The sequence below is a fragment of the Sciurus vulgaris genome (genome assembly GCF_902686455.1).
Source record: "Sciurus vulgaris genome assembly, chromosome: 15".
NCBI classification, from domain to species: domain Eukaryota; kingdom Metazoa; phylum Chordata; class Mammalia; order Rodentia; family Sciuridae; genus Sciurus; species Sciurus vulgaris.
This window is the reverse complement of record NC_136476.1, coordinates 77,126,033-77,142,172: the sequence shown is the minus strand read 5'-3', so window position 1 is coordinate 77,142,172 and position 16,140 is coordinate 77,126,033.

Genomic DNA, 16,140 nt, shown 5'->3' with positions numbered 1-16,140 from the left:
GAGAGAGTGTCTCGGGTCAAATGTGAGTGGCCTCTTCACTGCAGGGCTTGGTTATTGATGTAAGGAGCCCCTTCCGGAAGCAGGCGGATCAGCTTCGGTCCCTGTAGACCTGTTTTTCCTGATATGAGCACTCGGGCATGAAAAAACAATTGGAAATGGCAAAGCGTTAAGTCCTCTTAGTGGCCAGGCTGGGGACGGTCAGGTCTGAGAGTTGGGCCTCAGCTTGGGCTCCTTCAGTCTCTTTGATCTGGATCTGGTTAATAAATTCAGACTCGGGTTACAGTCCACAGGATGTCTTCTAATCACATCCCTTCTTTCTACTACGGGGAAACTGAGTCCTAAAGAGGGAAGGGAACCCATGGATGGCGTACAGCAACCTGGGTGTCACTTCAGCACTAGAACTCAGGCGTCCAGAGTCCTGGCCAATGATTTCAGACTTCATCATACTGGACTGATTGTGAAAGGCCTCGAAGGCCACGCCAAGAAAACTGGTCAAAGAAACACGGCCTGTTTGAATGCAGAAGAGCCAAAGCCAGGACTGGGATTTGAAAAGAGTTTTCACTTAGAGCAGGTAGGAATGGAAGGATTAGGGGGCTGGACTGGGAAGGGGGCCACTCTGAAGACCTGATGTTCCACCAGGTCTTTAATAAACTCCCTTGCAAAGCAACCTGTCATTTAATTGCATTTGAAAAGAAAACTGGCTGCTCTTTTTCTGTTGTGGTTTGGGGAAAAACACAGTCAGAGAATGCTGTCATGCAAAGGAAGATGGAAACTCCCTCGAAATGGAGAAGTGTCCAACAAGAAAGTTGCATATTGGAAAGGCGGAACTTTCTTCATCCACGTGAACTGGCTTTCTTGGGGCTGGAGCTTGGCTGGAGCTTAGCTGGACCTCTTCTTGGGGTCCCTGCCAGGAATGGAGGAGAGAAGCAGCCTCTGGGCACTAGAGAGGCCGGAGACGATTCTGGCATTCAGTTTTAAGTTTCTCTTTATTACACACAGTGTTCCCCAGCCTTGATGCCCAAATCTCACAATTTTTACCATTTCAACCAACAGACTGCACTACTGTTACTTCACTTTTCTGCACATCTATTCCTTTTTAATAGATGTGTTTTAAGAGAACAATGATATGACTATGTCCGTTTTTTCAATTGAAAAAAAATTTTATTTTTGATAGAAATCAGCATCATTTCCACAAAAGTAAATACAAGAACAAAATGATGTGATTAAATTCTAGTGAGCTCTTGTTGCCTACTCTTTGTTGGAAAGGGAGGTTGGGTGGGTGTTAGAGAACTTTTAAAGACTCATTAGAAAGAACCCAAGGCTTTCCTTGATTTAATCAGAAGGAATAAAAGACAACTGACAATGAAATGACTGGTGGTTTGGTTACTTAAGGGCTTTGTGTGAAACAGCTAAAATTAGCTGCAGTTCCACTGCTGACAGTAGCCAAACTTTGGAAAGTACTTTAGTCTGGAGCTACTGGGAGAAGGGACCTCAACTCAGAACAAGTGGGGTTCTTGACAAATGTCACAGAAATGAATTTAAGGATGTGCCCTTTAAAGGCACAGATGGGTTTATTTAGGAAAGAGGAGACACGTTCAGCTGGAAATGCAGGATATCTTCAAAGAGAGACTGTAGGGGTGTGCCGACTACTTTTTCTTCATTTTTTTTTGCATTATTTTAATGTTTTTGTCAATGCATTGTTATTATGCATTCTAGTGGGGCTCATTGTGACATTGTCACATATGCACACAGCACAATTTGCTCCAGGTCATTCCCCAGTGCCTCCCCTTGTGCAGGTTTTTCTTTTAGAGGTAAGTTGGTGAGGGGTGGGCATGGGAAGTTATTTGGGGATGTCATTGGTCTGCTGATCACAAAATGGTTTCATGGTGGTTCAGGATCCTTAGGCTGATGTGGTCTCCATTATTTGATTAGTAGACAACTTTGGAAAGTACCCTAGATTATAGGTTTCTTAAAATATCATATCTCTCTTTGCTTAATCTATTTACTATGTAGGCTAATTAACAGTGCATAATGCAATTTTCATAAGGAGGTGAATTTTCAGTAACTCTAAGATTGTGAGTGAAAATTTGTAGATTTTCCAGAAATTTGGTAGCAAAAGGCTTGGAAGAACTGATTTTCAGAGCGAGAGTCCCAGGAGAGAACTGGCTTGAGGAGAAAGGTATGTAGAACTTGAGCACAACGTTTTTGGATTGAAGTTATACTTCCTTGTCTTTCTTTTGTCTTTTTTCTACCTTTTGATTAATTTCTTATATCCTGCCCCATCGCTCTTTGGCTAAGAGACTCTGGGAAAGTTTCTCGATCCCTCTGAGCCTCTGAGCCCTCACCTGTAAAATGAACATGTTAACAGAATGTACACTCTAGAATTCTGCCAGATGTGGGGATGTGGGTCACATGAAGTGCTTCACCTGAGTCATATTCTATGAGAGGTAACAATGGTAGGAGACACAAAGGCTTTAGTAAAATTCCTTAACTGGAACCTACAGCTATTAGATGTGCTTTGGGGAACTGGGCAGAGTCTGGGTACTTGTTTGTATCGCAGAGGAAGCAGTAGGCAGGATCCAGCAGAACCGCAGGATGGAGGAGTCCACTCCACCAGGCGGATTTGTGGAAAGTGGAAGCATTATCTGGGATTCTCAGAAACATCAAAGAAGTGAAACTGGGACTGGGGGCGAGCCTTGGGGGCGTAGTGCTTGCCCAGCATGCGTGAGGGCCTGGGTAGATTGCCCACACTGGGGGAAAAAGAAGGAAAAGAAAAAAAGAAAGAGAAGTTAAACTGAATGAAGATATATTAGAGTTTGGAGGTAGGTATATTGTCCCTAAAGAAAATGGGGACAGTTAAATACCATGTCCCTGAATGTCCCTTTTTCTGTTCCCTAAAACCTAGGCCAGGAAATCCAGATATGTGTTCTCTTGAAAGACCCTGCCTCCCTCTTACGCTCACTGGGAACCAGGGAAAGTCAGCGCTCTCTGTCAAAAAGCTACTTTCTCTCACCGACGCTGGGACAGTAGCTCCTTGGGATGCTGATCATGCTGATGATGTCTCTGCTCCGAGTGGGGATAGGTGCCAGGCGAGGGCTCTGTGGGAAGGGACGTGTGTCGCTCATCCACCAGTCGCTGCTGGACAAAGTGCTGTGAGGGAGAGAAGGCGCTGCTTGGCAAAGCACCTTGAGGGACCCAGGTGCCATCTGTCAGCCTGTCGCCACTGAACTATTCTGCAGCAGTCACTGCCCTCTTGTGAGCTTTCCCCAGCAAATCACCGCCTCCCACGCTGGCTCTGGGCACCGTCTTCTGCTTTCCTGCAACCTACCCTACTGCCCTGGCACAGCTGGGCTATGGACGTGATGGGGGGCCATGCAGGATGGATGCTTGGATAATACTGGTTGAATATTAAAGTGAAAGGTAACACCTAAATGCCAGGTCCCTTGAGGCCCCCGGGAGATGACTGTAATTACTGTTCTCTATTTTGCATATAAGAAAAAGATAATATATAATATAATATAATATAACATAACATTAGGCGAGTGCCAGAAAATTCACAGCAGACCCATATTCCATGCCTGCACTCTTTTCAATATTTCCATGATTCTTCCAAACATAGCTGATCTTTAGGTCAGGGCATGGGATGGGGGGGACACAAGGAAAATGAGTAAAATTAGGATTTGCAAAATACTATACATAATATGATCATATGCATGTAAAAGCAAAACCACACCACAGCTATCTCTTTATGTAGGTGCACTCATATATGCAAAGGCTTAGAAACAGAGCTAGCAGTGTAGGATGGAGTGGGCTGGGGAAAGGAGGACTATAGCTTTACTGGCTTTGTTTAAGGTTGTACTAAAACATTTCTAAATTCTTTGAGTTATTAAAAACTTAGAGAAGGACTTATAGGTCAAATTGTGAGCCTCCCTTTACCCCAAGTTGAACTGAAGCCCTAACACCCAATACCTTAAACTGTATTTGGCAATAGGGTCTTCAAAAAGGAAATTAAGTTAAAAGGAGGTCAGTAGGGTAGACTCTAATCTAATGCCACTGGTGTCCTTAGAAGAAGTGGAGATTAGGACCCAGATCCACACAGAGGAAGTCAAGTGAAGACACAGAAAGAAGAGCCATCATGAGTCAAGCAAGAAACTGCCCTTCAACACCTTAAGCTTGGACTTCCAGCCTCCAGAATTGTGAGAGGATCATTTCCTATTGGTTAAGCCAACCATTCTGTGATTTTTTTTTTTTTTTTTTTTTTTTTTTGTTATGACAGCCCCTAATGCTATAGTTTGGGTCTTTGAATCCCAAAGACCCAGTGCTAAAAACTTGATTCCCAGCTTGGTTCCATTGGGAGGTGGTGGATTCTTTAAGGGGTGGGGCCTAGTGGGAGGGAGGTCTTTAGGTCATTGGGGCATACCTTGAAAAGGATCATGGGACCCCAACTCCCTGCTACTCCCCTTTGCTTCCTGGCCATAAGGAGAGCAGTTTTGATCCTGCATATGCTCCAACCATGCTCCCATGATGATGTGCTGCCTCCTCACTGGCCCAAAGCAAGAGGGCCAATCAACTATGAGCTGGAACCTCCAAACTGTGAGCTAAAATAATCGCGTTAGGTATTTTGTTATGGTGTTGGAAAGCTGACTGACACACCTAGCAAACTAATACAAAGCCAAGGTAAAGTTCCAGTCTTCTAGGAGCTCCTAGTGAGAGATGTCCCATAATATCTTGAGATATAATATCAGGGGAACTGGGAGAAGGACTGCAAAATGCAAAAGCAGGTAGTATGGAACTTGAGGGTAGGAAGACACTAGGACTCCAGGCAGAGATCACAGAGGACGTGGCTTTTGACCTGGGCCTGAAAGGAAGAGGAGAAAATCAGGCTGGCAGGAGATGGGGGGCGATGGGCACTGTTTCTGGGGCACATACACAAATCAAGGCTGGCGGTGAAAGTCTGTCCTGTGATGGATCAAAAAAGGAGTGCTGTCCATCAGCACAGAAATGTGGTGGAGAGGCAGCCCAAAGTGTTTGTTGGAAGTGTTTATATATATTTGTCAGTTCTTGCTGACAGCTGTAGGCCATTATGGAGTGTGTATGGATGTGTGTGTATGAGTGTGTGTGTGTGTGTGTGTGTGTGTGTGTTTCTGTGGTACTGGCGATTGAACCCAGGAACACTCTACTACTGAGCAACTGCCCCAACCCCTATTTTTGCTTCAATTTTTTTGATACAGGGTCTCACTAAGTTGCCCAGGCTGGCCTTGAACTTGCAATCCTCTTGCCTCAGGCTCCTGAGTTGCTGGGATTACAGGCTTGTGCCACCATCCACTTGTGGAGGGTTTTTAAGCAGAGAAGTAATATAATCATATCTGCCTTGTAGAGTGATCCCTCTCATGGTCCATGTGAAAGGGGATGAAAAGTGATGCTGAAGAGCCTTTCAGGTCCACAGAAATGTTTTATTTCGTGCACCCAGTTTTTAAAAAAAATTAATTAGCTTTCTAACAATATGTATGCTACAAATAATTATAAATACAATTATAATTTATCCAATATTTAATATATTATTTTACATTTATATTATAAGCATCATAATTAATTCCAGTAAGTTAACAATGCATTAATGTTATAATTATGTTAATGTAATTTTGGCATATATTACAAATATTAATAAATTGGAAAATCTTATAAAATTTCAATTTTTTTTTTCAGTAGTGAGGATTGAACCTGGGGGCACTCTAACACTGAGCTACATCTCCAGTCCATTTTATTTTTTTCTTTTGAGATGAAGTCTCTTAAGTTACTGAGGCTGACCTCAAATTTGAGATCCTCCTGCCTCAGCCTCCAGAGTAGCTGGGATTACAGGTGTACACAGTGCTTGGCTTCACATTTTTTAAAAAATGTTTTAACAAGTGTTGTGAGTAAATTGTGTTCATCCCTCACACCCACAGAAAAAATAGATGTGTTGAAGTCCTCACCAGTGGTACCTGTGAAACGGACTTTATTTGGAAACAGGTCTTTTAGATGAAATTGAGATGTAAACGAAAATGCGGTCACAAAGGGTTGGGGTGAATCCTTAATCCAGTATATGACTCGTATCCAAGTAAGTGGAGCAGAAGAGACACAGACACCTGGCAAAGGTGGCCAGGTGAGGATAACAGAGGCCTAGCTGGGAGTGAGGCAGACACAAGCCAAGGGGCGGCAGCTTGAGGAGGCCAGCAAGGTGCCCACTCCGCCTCAGCGGGAGCGCAGCCCTGCAGATGCCTAGGTTTGGGACTTCTACGCGCAGAACTGTGGGAGAATACACTCCTGTTGTATGGAGCCACCCAGTTCTGGTACTTTGTTACTGCAGCCTAGGAACCTAAATAATAAGGAATGGACGTTCCCTCCTAGCAACACTTGGCTGGAGTCCCTGAGGACATGCCTTGGGGTGAGTCCTCACCAGAGGCATTGCTGCTTCCTCAGGAGGTGCAGATGCAGCAGCAGAGGTCCAGGGACAAAAGACAAGTCTCATTTACCGCCAAACTGTAGGTGGTGAGAAAATAAGAATCACTGTGGATTTTTTTTTTCTTCCCAGTATTGGGGATTGAACTCAGGGCCTTGTGCTTGCAAGGTGAGCACTCTACCAGCTGAGCTATCTCCCCAGCCCATGACTATGGATTTATCCCTTAGTTAACTGGCGAGACCGAGGCAGGAGCACAGGGCTAATAGTTGGTGACAGTCAACAGAAAGGCATTACATCTCCCATGCTTAAGATCATGGCAGGGACAGGAATATACGGTCAAAACTGAAGTGGGAAACGATTTTAAGACAAGCAGTGCATACCATATGCTTAAGATCGATGGTAAGGACTCCCCTTTTGTCCAAAGCGGTGTAAAGAGTTCTGACCTAAAGTAACCAGGACCCTCATTTAGATGCATTTTCATGTTAAAAGATGTGCAGGGGAGGGGGGGAGACTTAACACACTCTTAGACACACTTAAGTGTGAAAAATGGCACACTAAGAGATTATGACATGATCATAAATGTTGCTGTGTGACCTATAAAGAAGCCAATTCCTGATCCACAACTGTATGAACATTGTTCACCCTTTGGCTTCCTGGCCACTCTGCAGGGGGCATGGTCACTTTGCTGCCTGGCTACTCTGCTCATGGGGTAGCCAGCACCTTGCTATTCTAATCAGTGCAGTAAATGAATTTTTCTGACCCTCGGTTAGCCATGTTTGAGTCTGTCCTGTGCAAGCTAAAGCACCCACTGAGCTGGTGACAAGACCTTGGACAGGAGCTCTGTAGGAATGTGAGACACAGAATGACCATGTGTTCTTGGGAACGATATCTGCTAGGTCTTTGGAACTTGTAAGAATTCAGACTTATTCCTCTTTGTTTTTAGAAATAGTCACCCCTTACCTCGTGAAAGGGAATTAGCTAGTATTTGTTATAATCTATTATATTTTGTATCATTACTATGAAACAGGCCTTGTGCTGAGGGTTTATATATTGTGTCATTTAATCCTCCCACCACCTATGAAAAACCCCCACTTTATAGATAAGAATACTGAAGCTTGCAAAGCTTATGCAACCTAAATTTTAAGAACTAAAATTTAAGACTAGGGGTATAGCTCAGTGGGAGGGTATTTGCCTAGCTTGTATGAGGCCCTAGGTTTGATCCCCGGGAATGAAAAAGTCCAAACCAAAAAACTAATATTTATTTGATGCTTACAAGGTGCCAGGCACTGAGCTGAGTGTCTGTTCATTGAATTCTTACCATACCCTATGAGGTGGCTATATCTTTATCCCCATATCATGCGCCTCCATTAAGATGAGTGAACTGAGAGGTCAGGTAACTTGCCCAAGTTAGTAACTGCTGAAGCTGTGTAATGATGAACTTGTTGGTTAAAAGAGCTTTTAATGTTCACATTCATTCATTTACTAGTGAATGTCTTTATGCTTCATGCATTTTGGAGAGAAGGCCCCTGGTGTGGCTGAGAGAACACCAGTCAAAATGCTGAGAGATGTAGGCTCTGATCTAGCCTGGCCCTCCGTGACTTCATTCATGCAATACAGGGGTTCTACTGACTGATCTCGAAGTCCCCTTCCTATGCCAAGAGTCTAAATTTTGTGATTCCCCAGCCTTGAATGTAAGTCACCAATTATTGCAGCAACTGAGAATGTCAATTTGCCATGATCTCAGTCAACAGCAGGGCCAGGATTTTAATCCAAGTCCACCTGACTTCAGTGCTGTCTCACTTCCTTCTGGGATGTGAGGAAGTAACAAAGAGGCTGAGGAAAGCCTGCTGCCAAGCCAGGTCTAAAAAGAACCAACAGCCAAGCAAAGGCTGGGCAGTCTGCTTCGGAGCTGGCCTGGTGTGGACCTGTGGCACCCTCTTGTGGAGCATGTTGGAAATGCTCTGCTCCCCTAGGTTTTTCTGTTTTGACACAGAATAGACAAGGATAGTGTGAGTAGGAAGTGGTTTTCCCAGTAGTTTTTGGAAACCAGTGACCCTAAGATAGGATGGGAGAAACTTAAAAAAAAAAAAAAAAAAAAAAAAAAAAGGTAGAAAGGAGACAGAGGAAGGGAAAGGAAATAAGATTTTTTACAGAGGTTCTACATTCTTTTCCAGATCTGTCACTCTCTAAACCTGTCTCTTGTCCAGGCTGGTTACTTTCAAATTCCTGAGAAATCTACAAATCCACAATTAACTAATCTCCCAATAATTGCATTGAACAAAGAGATATAATATCATGAGGAACCTATAATGTAGGGGACTTTCCAGTGCTATCTATTGATCAGATAATGAAGACCTACCACATCAGCCTAAGGAACCGGAAGTTGAGAGATCAGAATAACCATCTTGAGATCGCCAGACTGAGATGTATGAATTCAAATATTTTAAGGAACTCAAATAACTGGAATCTCACAATATTTGTCTTTTCAACTAGTTTAATGTCTTCAGTGTTTAACCATGCCGTAGCATGTATCAAAATCTCCTTCTTTTTGAAGGCTGAATAATATCCCATTGTAGATACAGACCATGTTTCATTCATCCATAGACATTAGTGGAGTTAATAACACTGCCTACCCCATAGTGTAATTGTGAAGCCTGAGTAAAGGGCGTATCAAAGTGCTTGTTTATACACAAATAAAGTCAACAAATCATTCCTGTGTGCAGAGAGAGCGTGAGTTATTTTATTAAAAAGCACTAGTATCTCTCCTGATACACTCATAATGGTAAGGAAACGCCCTCATGGGAGCATGGGACTTCACAGTTTACAAACCACATTCACATCTGTGGTCTCGTTTTAATTCCTACCCCTTCTCTGTAAAGTTCACAGGACAGGAACTGCTAACCCACATTTTATAGAGGGCTGCTGTATCTGCTGTCTTTCTGTCCCTCAGGTGTGTTTGGATAGGAAGGAAATACACTGTGGGACACTGTCCATCTAGTCACCTCCCTCCCAGAGAATTATACACCCTAAGGCTATCAACTTAAGGCCAGAAGACTGAAATTTGAGAAGTGATTTGGGCTACTCTGGGGCAGAAGCTTGAAGACTCAGTAGGTTGTTTACCAGGTCTCTTTTCCCCCTGCCATGAAATATGACAATAGTCCAGAGAGAGACAGAGAGAGAGAGCAAGAGAGCGAGCGAGAGTGAGAGTGAGTGAGAGAGAGAGAGAGAGAGAGAGAGAGAGAGAGAGAGAGAGAAAGATCCAACAGCCTGGGTGCTGGAGGGAAGATGATGTGGCACAGGGAAGCAGTTGGAACATTTTGGATGTAGAGGTGAGCAAGAAAAAATACACCTCCATGGTGGTTGTTAGTCACTGAGATTTGGGAGTCATTTGTTACACAGCAAAACCTAGCCCAGACTAACTAATCTATCTGTAAAGGCAGTATTCTCTCCCGACCACAGGGAGTTGTGATGTCAGACTCCGAATCAATCCTGACTGGTCCACAATCGTGTGTGTGTGTGCACATGTATGCTTGGGGTGGTATGGAGGATACAGGAAAAAGAAGACCCAGCCCAGATTGTCTTGGATGCTAGCCAACCTTCCAGACCAGCAAAGCCTGCAAAAGCCTATTTCCCATTCTTTCCTTCTTCTCTCCCTGATTATTCATCTTACTCTTTGGAAATGCTTCTGGTCTCTGTTCAAATCCATGATACCAGATAAAGGTTTTCTTCTTTCCCAACTTATATGGAGAAACGGCTTCAGGCGCGATTGACTGGCTCTTAGAAATAATAATAGCCACTTCTGCTCTCTGGGTGTTTATTCACTAGCAGGCACCATGCTAAGAGTTTTTCATGTTTTGCCTCATTTTATCTTAATAACTGCCTTAGGAATTTGATACTGCTACTTCCTCATTTTATAGACAAGGAAATGAGGAATTAGAGACTCTCCTTAAGGAACTCATCCAAAGCTTCACAGCTACTAAGAGGCAAGGCTGGGCTTACATCCAATTACAGCATTGGGTAATTTCTGACTTGTCAATTTGGTTTCCTGTTATATTTCTAGGCTCTGTTATACTCGCTTGCTCTGCTATTTCTTTCTGTTCCCTCCCCTTTTCCCTTTCTTTTATTTGCCCATCCTTTCTTTTTTGTTACTGGGGATTGATCCCAGGAGTTCTTTATCACTGAGTGAACACTCCCCACTGTGCCCTGAATTTTTTATTTTTTTATTTCGGAGACAGCATCTACCTGTTTATGAGGCTGGGTTCAGATGTTATAACCAAGAAACCCCCAAATGATAGTAGTTTTCATGAGATAGAAATTTATTCCTCTCGTATATGAAAGTCTGGGTAGGTAGTCCACAGTTGATATGGCAGCTGGAAGGCACCCCCAAACCATGCTTCTGTCTCATGGGAGGAAACAGGAAAGGGGAGGAAAAAAATAACTGGATGCCACATACCTTTAAGTGTACGATCCAGAAGTTATGCACATCGATTCTGCTCACATCCCATTGCTGAGTCACCTGGCCATGCCTAGCTGCAAGGGATGCTGGGAAATTTAGTCTTTACTCTGAGGGGATTATTACTAATGGTGGATGAAATGAATGGGTACTGAGAAACAATTAGCCATTTCTGCTACATTTCTTCTTTGCTTAAGAGAAGGCAGGCATTAGAGCAGCTTGAAGGCTCAGGGAAGCTGGAGTTAAACCCTCAAGCCACCAAGATGAAGAATGGGAGGAGCAGTAGAACACGAGAACTTTCTCACCAGAGTCATTCACTCAGGATGCCTGTTTGAGGTTCTCCACGGGACTTTGGATAAATGGCATTCCTTTGCCTAGCTTTAGTTCTGAACAAGTTGAACAACAAAAGAGGAAGAAGCAGAGGGAGGCCAGGATATCCCCTTTATATATATAGACATCATGGAGAAGAGGATTTCAGGGCTGGTAGCTGAAGGGAAATGCTAATACTAGTCCCCAGACCTTAGCTTAGAAGACAAAGGCAGGCCTCCCACCATGGGGGCAGGGTGCTGAGTTACACATGACCAAGTATGCTCATATTTACCCAATAGGTCAGTCTTTCTTCTCCTCAAGAATGCATAAAGCAGGAGAGGAACGAGGAAAGTGCTCAGAACAAACCCTTCCTCATTGAAACCAGGACTGGGGAAAAGGAGTTCTCCTGTACTGTCACACAGAGCAAAGAGTGGGACTTAAAAGAATTTGCAGAGCAAGTGACTCGGGATACGGTGTCAGATACCGTCAGTTACACTTTCTCAGTTGATCTAAATAACTATTCTGTGGAACTAGAGCTTCCACCCCATTTTATAGTTGAGGGTCAGAGAAGTTAAGTGATTTGCCTAAGGTCACAAAACTAAAAAAGAGCTATGTTGGAAATGGAGGTAAGGTCAATCAGCTCCCAAAACCACAGTTTTTCCTCCTAGGATACCATTCACTCATTATCCCCTTCCAAAGACAATATTCTATGACACAATAAAATCCTGTCCTTGGGCTCGGGTAGTGGCTCAGTGGTAGTGTGCTTGCCTAGTACGTGCGAGACCCTGGGTTCGATCCTCAGCACCACGTAAAAATAAAATAAAAGCATTGTGTCCACCTACAACTAAATATATATATAAAATCCTGTCCTGATGGGGACAACTGACCATGGGTCTCTTGTGTTTCTGAAAGTCTTGTGAGCAGAGGCCTGTCTGCTCTTTGCCCCAGACAAATAGGCCCCAGAGGCCTGTTTGCTTTTTGGAGACAAAGCATAGTAAACAGGCTTAGAGGATAAAGATAGTGTTTACCTCCAGAACAAAGATAGAAATACTCCCCATTAGAAAAGATTGGATTCCCTAAGTTTGGGGTTCTTCTGTAACACTACCCACTGTGTGTACAGGCATCCATTCACATGACCACCCATGGGACTTGGGGACAAGTAAAACTGATGCTAGCATGCTGATGCTCGTGCTGCTTGCTATGCTGTGAATAATAAAATTCTTTGTCTCTGAACCATAAGTCTCACATCTTCTGCTTATATCCATGACACTGTGGCAGGCTAACTTAGCTGGCAAATAGTGTAAAGTCTCAGGGTTTTTTTGTTTGTTTTGTTTTGTACAAGGGATTGAACTCAGGGGCACTCAATCACTGAGCCCCTTCCCCAGCCCTATTTGGTATTTTTTATTTATACACTGAATTGCTTAGTGCCCCACTGTTACTGAGGCTGGCCTTGAAGTTGTGATCCTCCTGCCTCAGCCTCCTGAGCCACTGGGATTACAGGCGTGTGCCACTGCGCCTGGTTAAAGTCTCAGTTCTTGACAGCACCTGCCATCTCTGTGCCATTGTGAGAGTCACGGATGGTGGATACTGCTTTGTCACATCACGTGTGCTTTTACATTTCCTCCTAAATGGACAAGGTCAAAGCATTAAAGAAGTAATTTAAACTCGAATCTCCCTTATTTCTAGTTAACATGCCTGCCTTGAAGCAAGAATACAAAGAAAGGGTTGAATCTATTTTAGCAAGTTTGTTTTCTACATAAATCTTGTGGTGTGGTCATTTTGCCACACTGAATGTGACTCTAAAGTTCAAAGCTGTGTGTGTATATATATATATATATATATATATATATATATGTATATGCATATACATATATATACATATATGTATATATATGTGATACTTGTCCTTTTTTAAAAAATATTTTTTAGTTATCAATGGATCTTTTTATTTTATTTATTTATATGTGGTGCTGAGGATCAAACCCAGGGCCTCACACATGCCAGGCAAGTGCTCTACCACTGCGCTACAACTCCAGCCCTGTAACTTGTCCTTTATATCAAAACCACCCAATTCTTTCGACGGTCAGACAAAGAAATGGCTTAAGAACCAATGTCAGAGGAAAACTGAGATAATAGTCTTGAGGATTTTTCCTGAAAACATTTCAAGTATGCTTCCTATGTGTTTTTTGTTGTTGTTGTTGTTGTTGTTGTTGTTAGGGGAGAACTTTATAATGTCACACTCTGACTCTAGAATATTATATTTTTGGAGGTCAGCATAAAGTATATGGGAAGGGAGAATGTCAGCCCATAAGGGAATGCAGTGTTGAGGAAAAGACTCTCTAGTCTCATGCACTTGATTTTAACTTCTTTGTCAACCTGCCAAATTTTGAAGCACCCCATTTGCCCTCAGTACTGCATTTCCTTATAGGCTGACATTCCTCCCATTGCCCTGGTCTTTCTTTCCACTCATTAGTGGTGACGGTGTGTCTGTGGGGAGGAACTGGAATGGGGTCTAGGTCAGGGAGTCCTGGAGTGGAGGTAAGGTTTGGAAGAAGGCCTGGTTTCTTGAACAATAAGTCTTTCTATGCTGTTAAGAAGGTAGCTGGTTCCAGGCATTGGAATGTAGATGTAGAGTGTAGGCTCCTTATGGACTTTCTTTTTCTGGTTTAGCCTCAGCAGCAGCTCCAGGACAACAGGAAAAACCCCTCCCAATGTCCAGCACACAAGCATCTATGTCCATTTCACCCTCCTCTTATGGTTTAACAAGTGTTGACATACTAGTTTCTTTATCTCGTTTTATTCACTTAAAGCATTTTTTTAAATTGCCCTGTATTAGAACATATAAGTGGGCCTCATTCTTTTTAAAGGCTGCATAGTATTCAAAATATGAATGTACTATAATTTACGTTAACGGGTCTCTAGTAATAGATGTTTTGTTTGACTCTAGTCTTTTGCTATTACAAATGATTGCCAAGAATATTGTGTGTATACCTCTCTTTACATAGAAGTGACTTTTAAAAATGTTAACTGAAAATGCTGACAGATGTTTGTCCCAATGGCATTCTTATTAATTATGCTGCAATTGGTTACACGCAGTATCTCCGAATTTTGAAAACTTTGGGGATTGTTATAAGAATTGACTTTTCCTACCTTCTGTAACTGCATTGTTTAGCCTATGGCAGGCATTCTGCATTCACAACATTTCTGTTCCAAACTGTATTAAAATGATATCTTAAGCAACCATTAGGGATCTACATTTAAGCTGGCTATGGTGCTATAAGTGCAATTAAGGGAGAAAGTACAGAGTGGCACTTAGAAATGGTAGCTTTAGAGTCACGTGTGGCCAAGTTCAAGGCCTAGCATTTCAATTTTTACCTCTATTGCTTTAGGACTTCAGACCTGTATGATACTCAGTTTTCTAATGCAAAAAAATGGGAATACAGTATGGATTTAATGTGGATGCTGTAGGAATTAAATAAGAGAATAGGATTTTTGGATAGCTCCTGGAACATAAAAATTATTCAATAAACATTAGATACACAGAAAGTTAATTCAAGTGACGATTGGATATACAGAAACTCTATAGCCGGGCTTAAGTTCATACCTGGACAAGTAAAGGCAAATGCTCATAGATTTCTCCTTTATTTAGCACAAGAAAGTTCTTTTCTTCCTTCCTTCTTCCCACTGGAAAATAATGGATTATCGCCTTATATTAGATCATCGTATAACAATCATTCCCATTTGAATTCCTATATGCCAGGCATTTTGCGTATATTATTTCATTTAATTTTCATGAGGACCCATGTGCCTTAGATATGGCTATTCTATTGCAGAAGAGACTGAGGATCTGAGAAATCGATTGATATGTGCAATGGCATTAGTAGATGGCAGAAAAGGGACTTGTACCTAGGTCTTTCTAAAAATAAGAGATTTGTAAACTGCCATATATATTTTTTTCAACAAAATATCACTAACCCATGGCAGAACCCATTCAGGAAAGATCTTAAATGTCAAAGGTGAACTTGAACTTCATTTGGGTGTTCTGAAGCCAAGAGCACTTATTCATTGTGTTCTCTAGGTTTTATAAGTCAGCAACAACACATGTTGTTGAATACATTAGAAAAACAGGTTTATGAAGCATACATACTGTTTTGAAGACAGACACTAAGAGACTCTTGGAAACCTGCAAACCATTGCTACGTGGTGGTTCCTTACTGTCTATGAACTTTTGTTTGTGCAAGACACAATGTGTAAACACAATGCTTAGGGTCCACAAAACTTTTAGGGATGCCCAATAATGCTTTAAGGTCTTTTAAAATTGGTAGAAAAATGAATTTTTACCTGCAAAAATGTCTTGCTATATATATTTTATTTTTTAAAACTTTTTTTTAGTTGTCGATGGACCTTTATTTATTTATTTATATGCGGTGTTGAGAATCAAACCCAATTCCCCACACATGCTACGCAAGTGCTCTGCCACTGAGCCTTTACTCCAAACCAGCTATACATTATTAATATGTTATCTCTATACCAACGAAGTTGTAAAATAAATTAAAAGTAATATAAAAATAAATAAATCCATATCCACAAGTCACAAGGTTCAAGAAAATAAAAACGTGGATTGCATAAACATGTGTTAACTTTCTGGGGCGGTGATAATGAAGGCCGAGTTGAAAGATGGGAGGTGGAAAATGTCACAATTTCCCCCTTCTCGTCAAAGGCACCTTCAAAGCAAGATTAAAAGAGACAGAGGTGATACACACGCCAGAAAGGGATACTTTCTAGCTGCATGATCTTGGACATGTGAGTTGATCAATGTGAACCTCAGTTTCGCCACCGCTGAAATGGGGAGATATCTCTGGGGTGGTTGGTCAGGGACCTAGTCTGCCTTGTTCACGGCTGTGTATAAACCAATCAGTACATACATGTTGAAAGACTG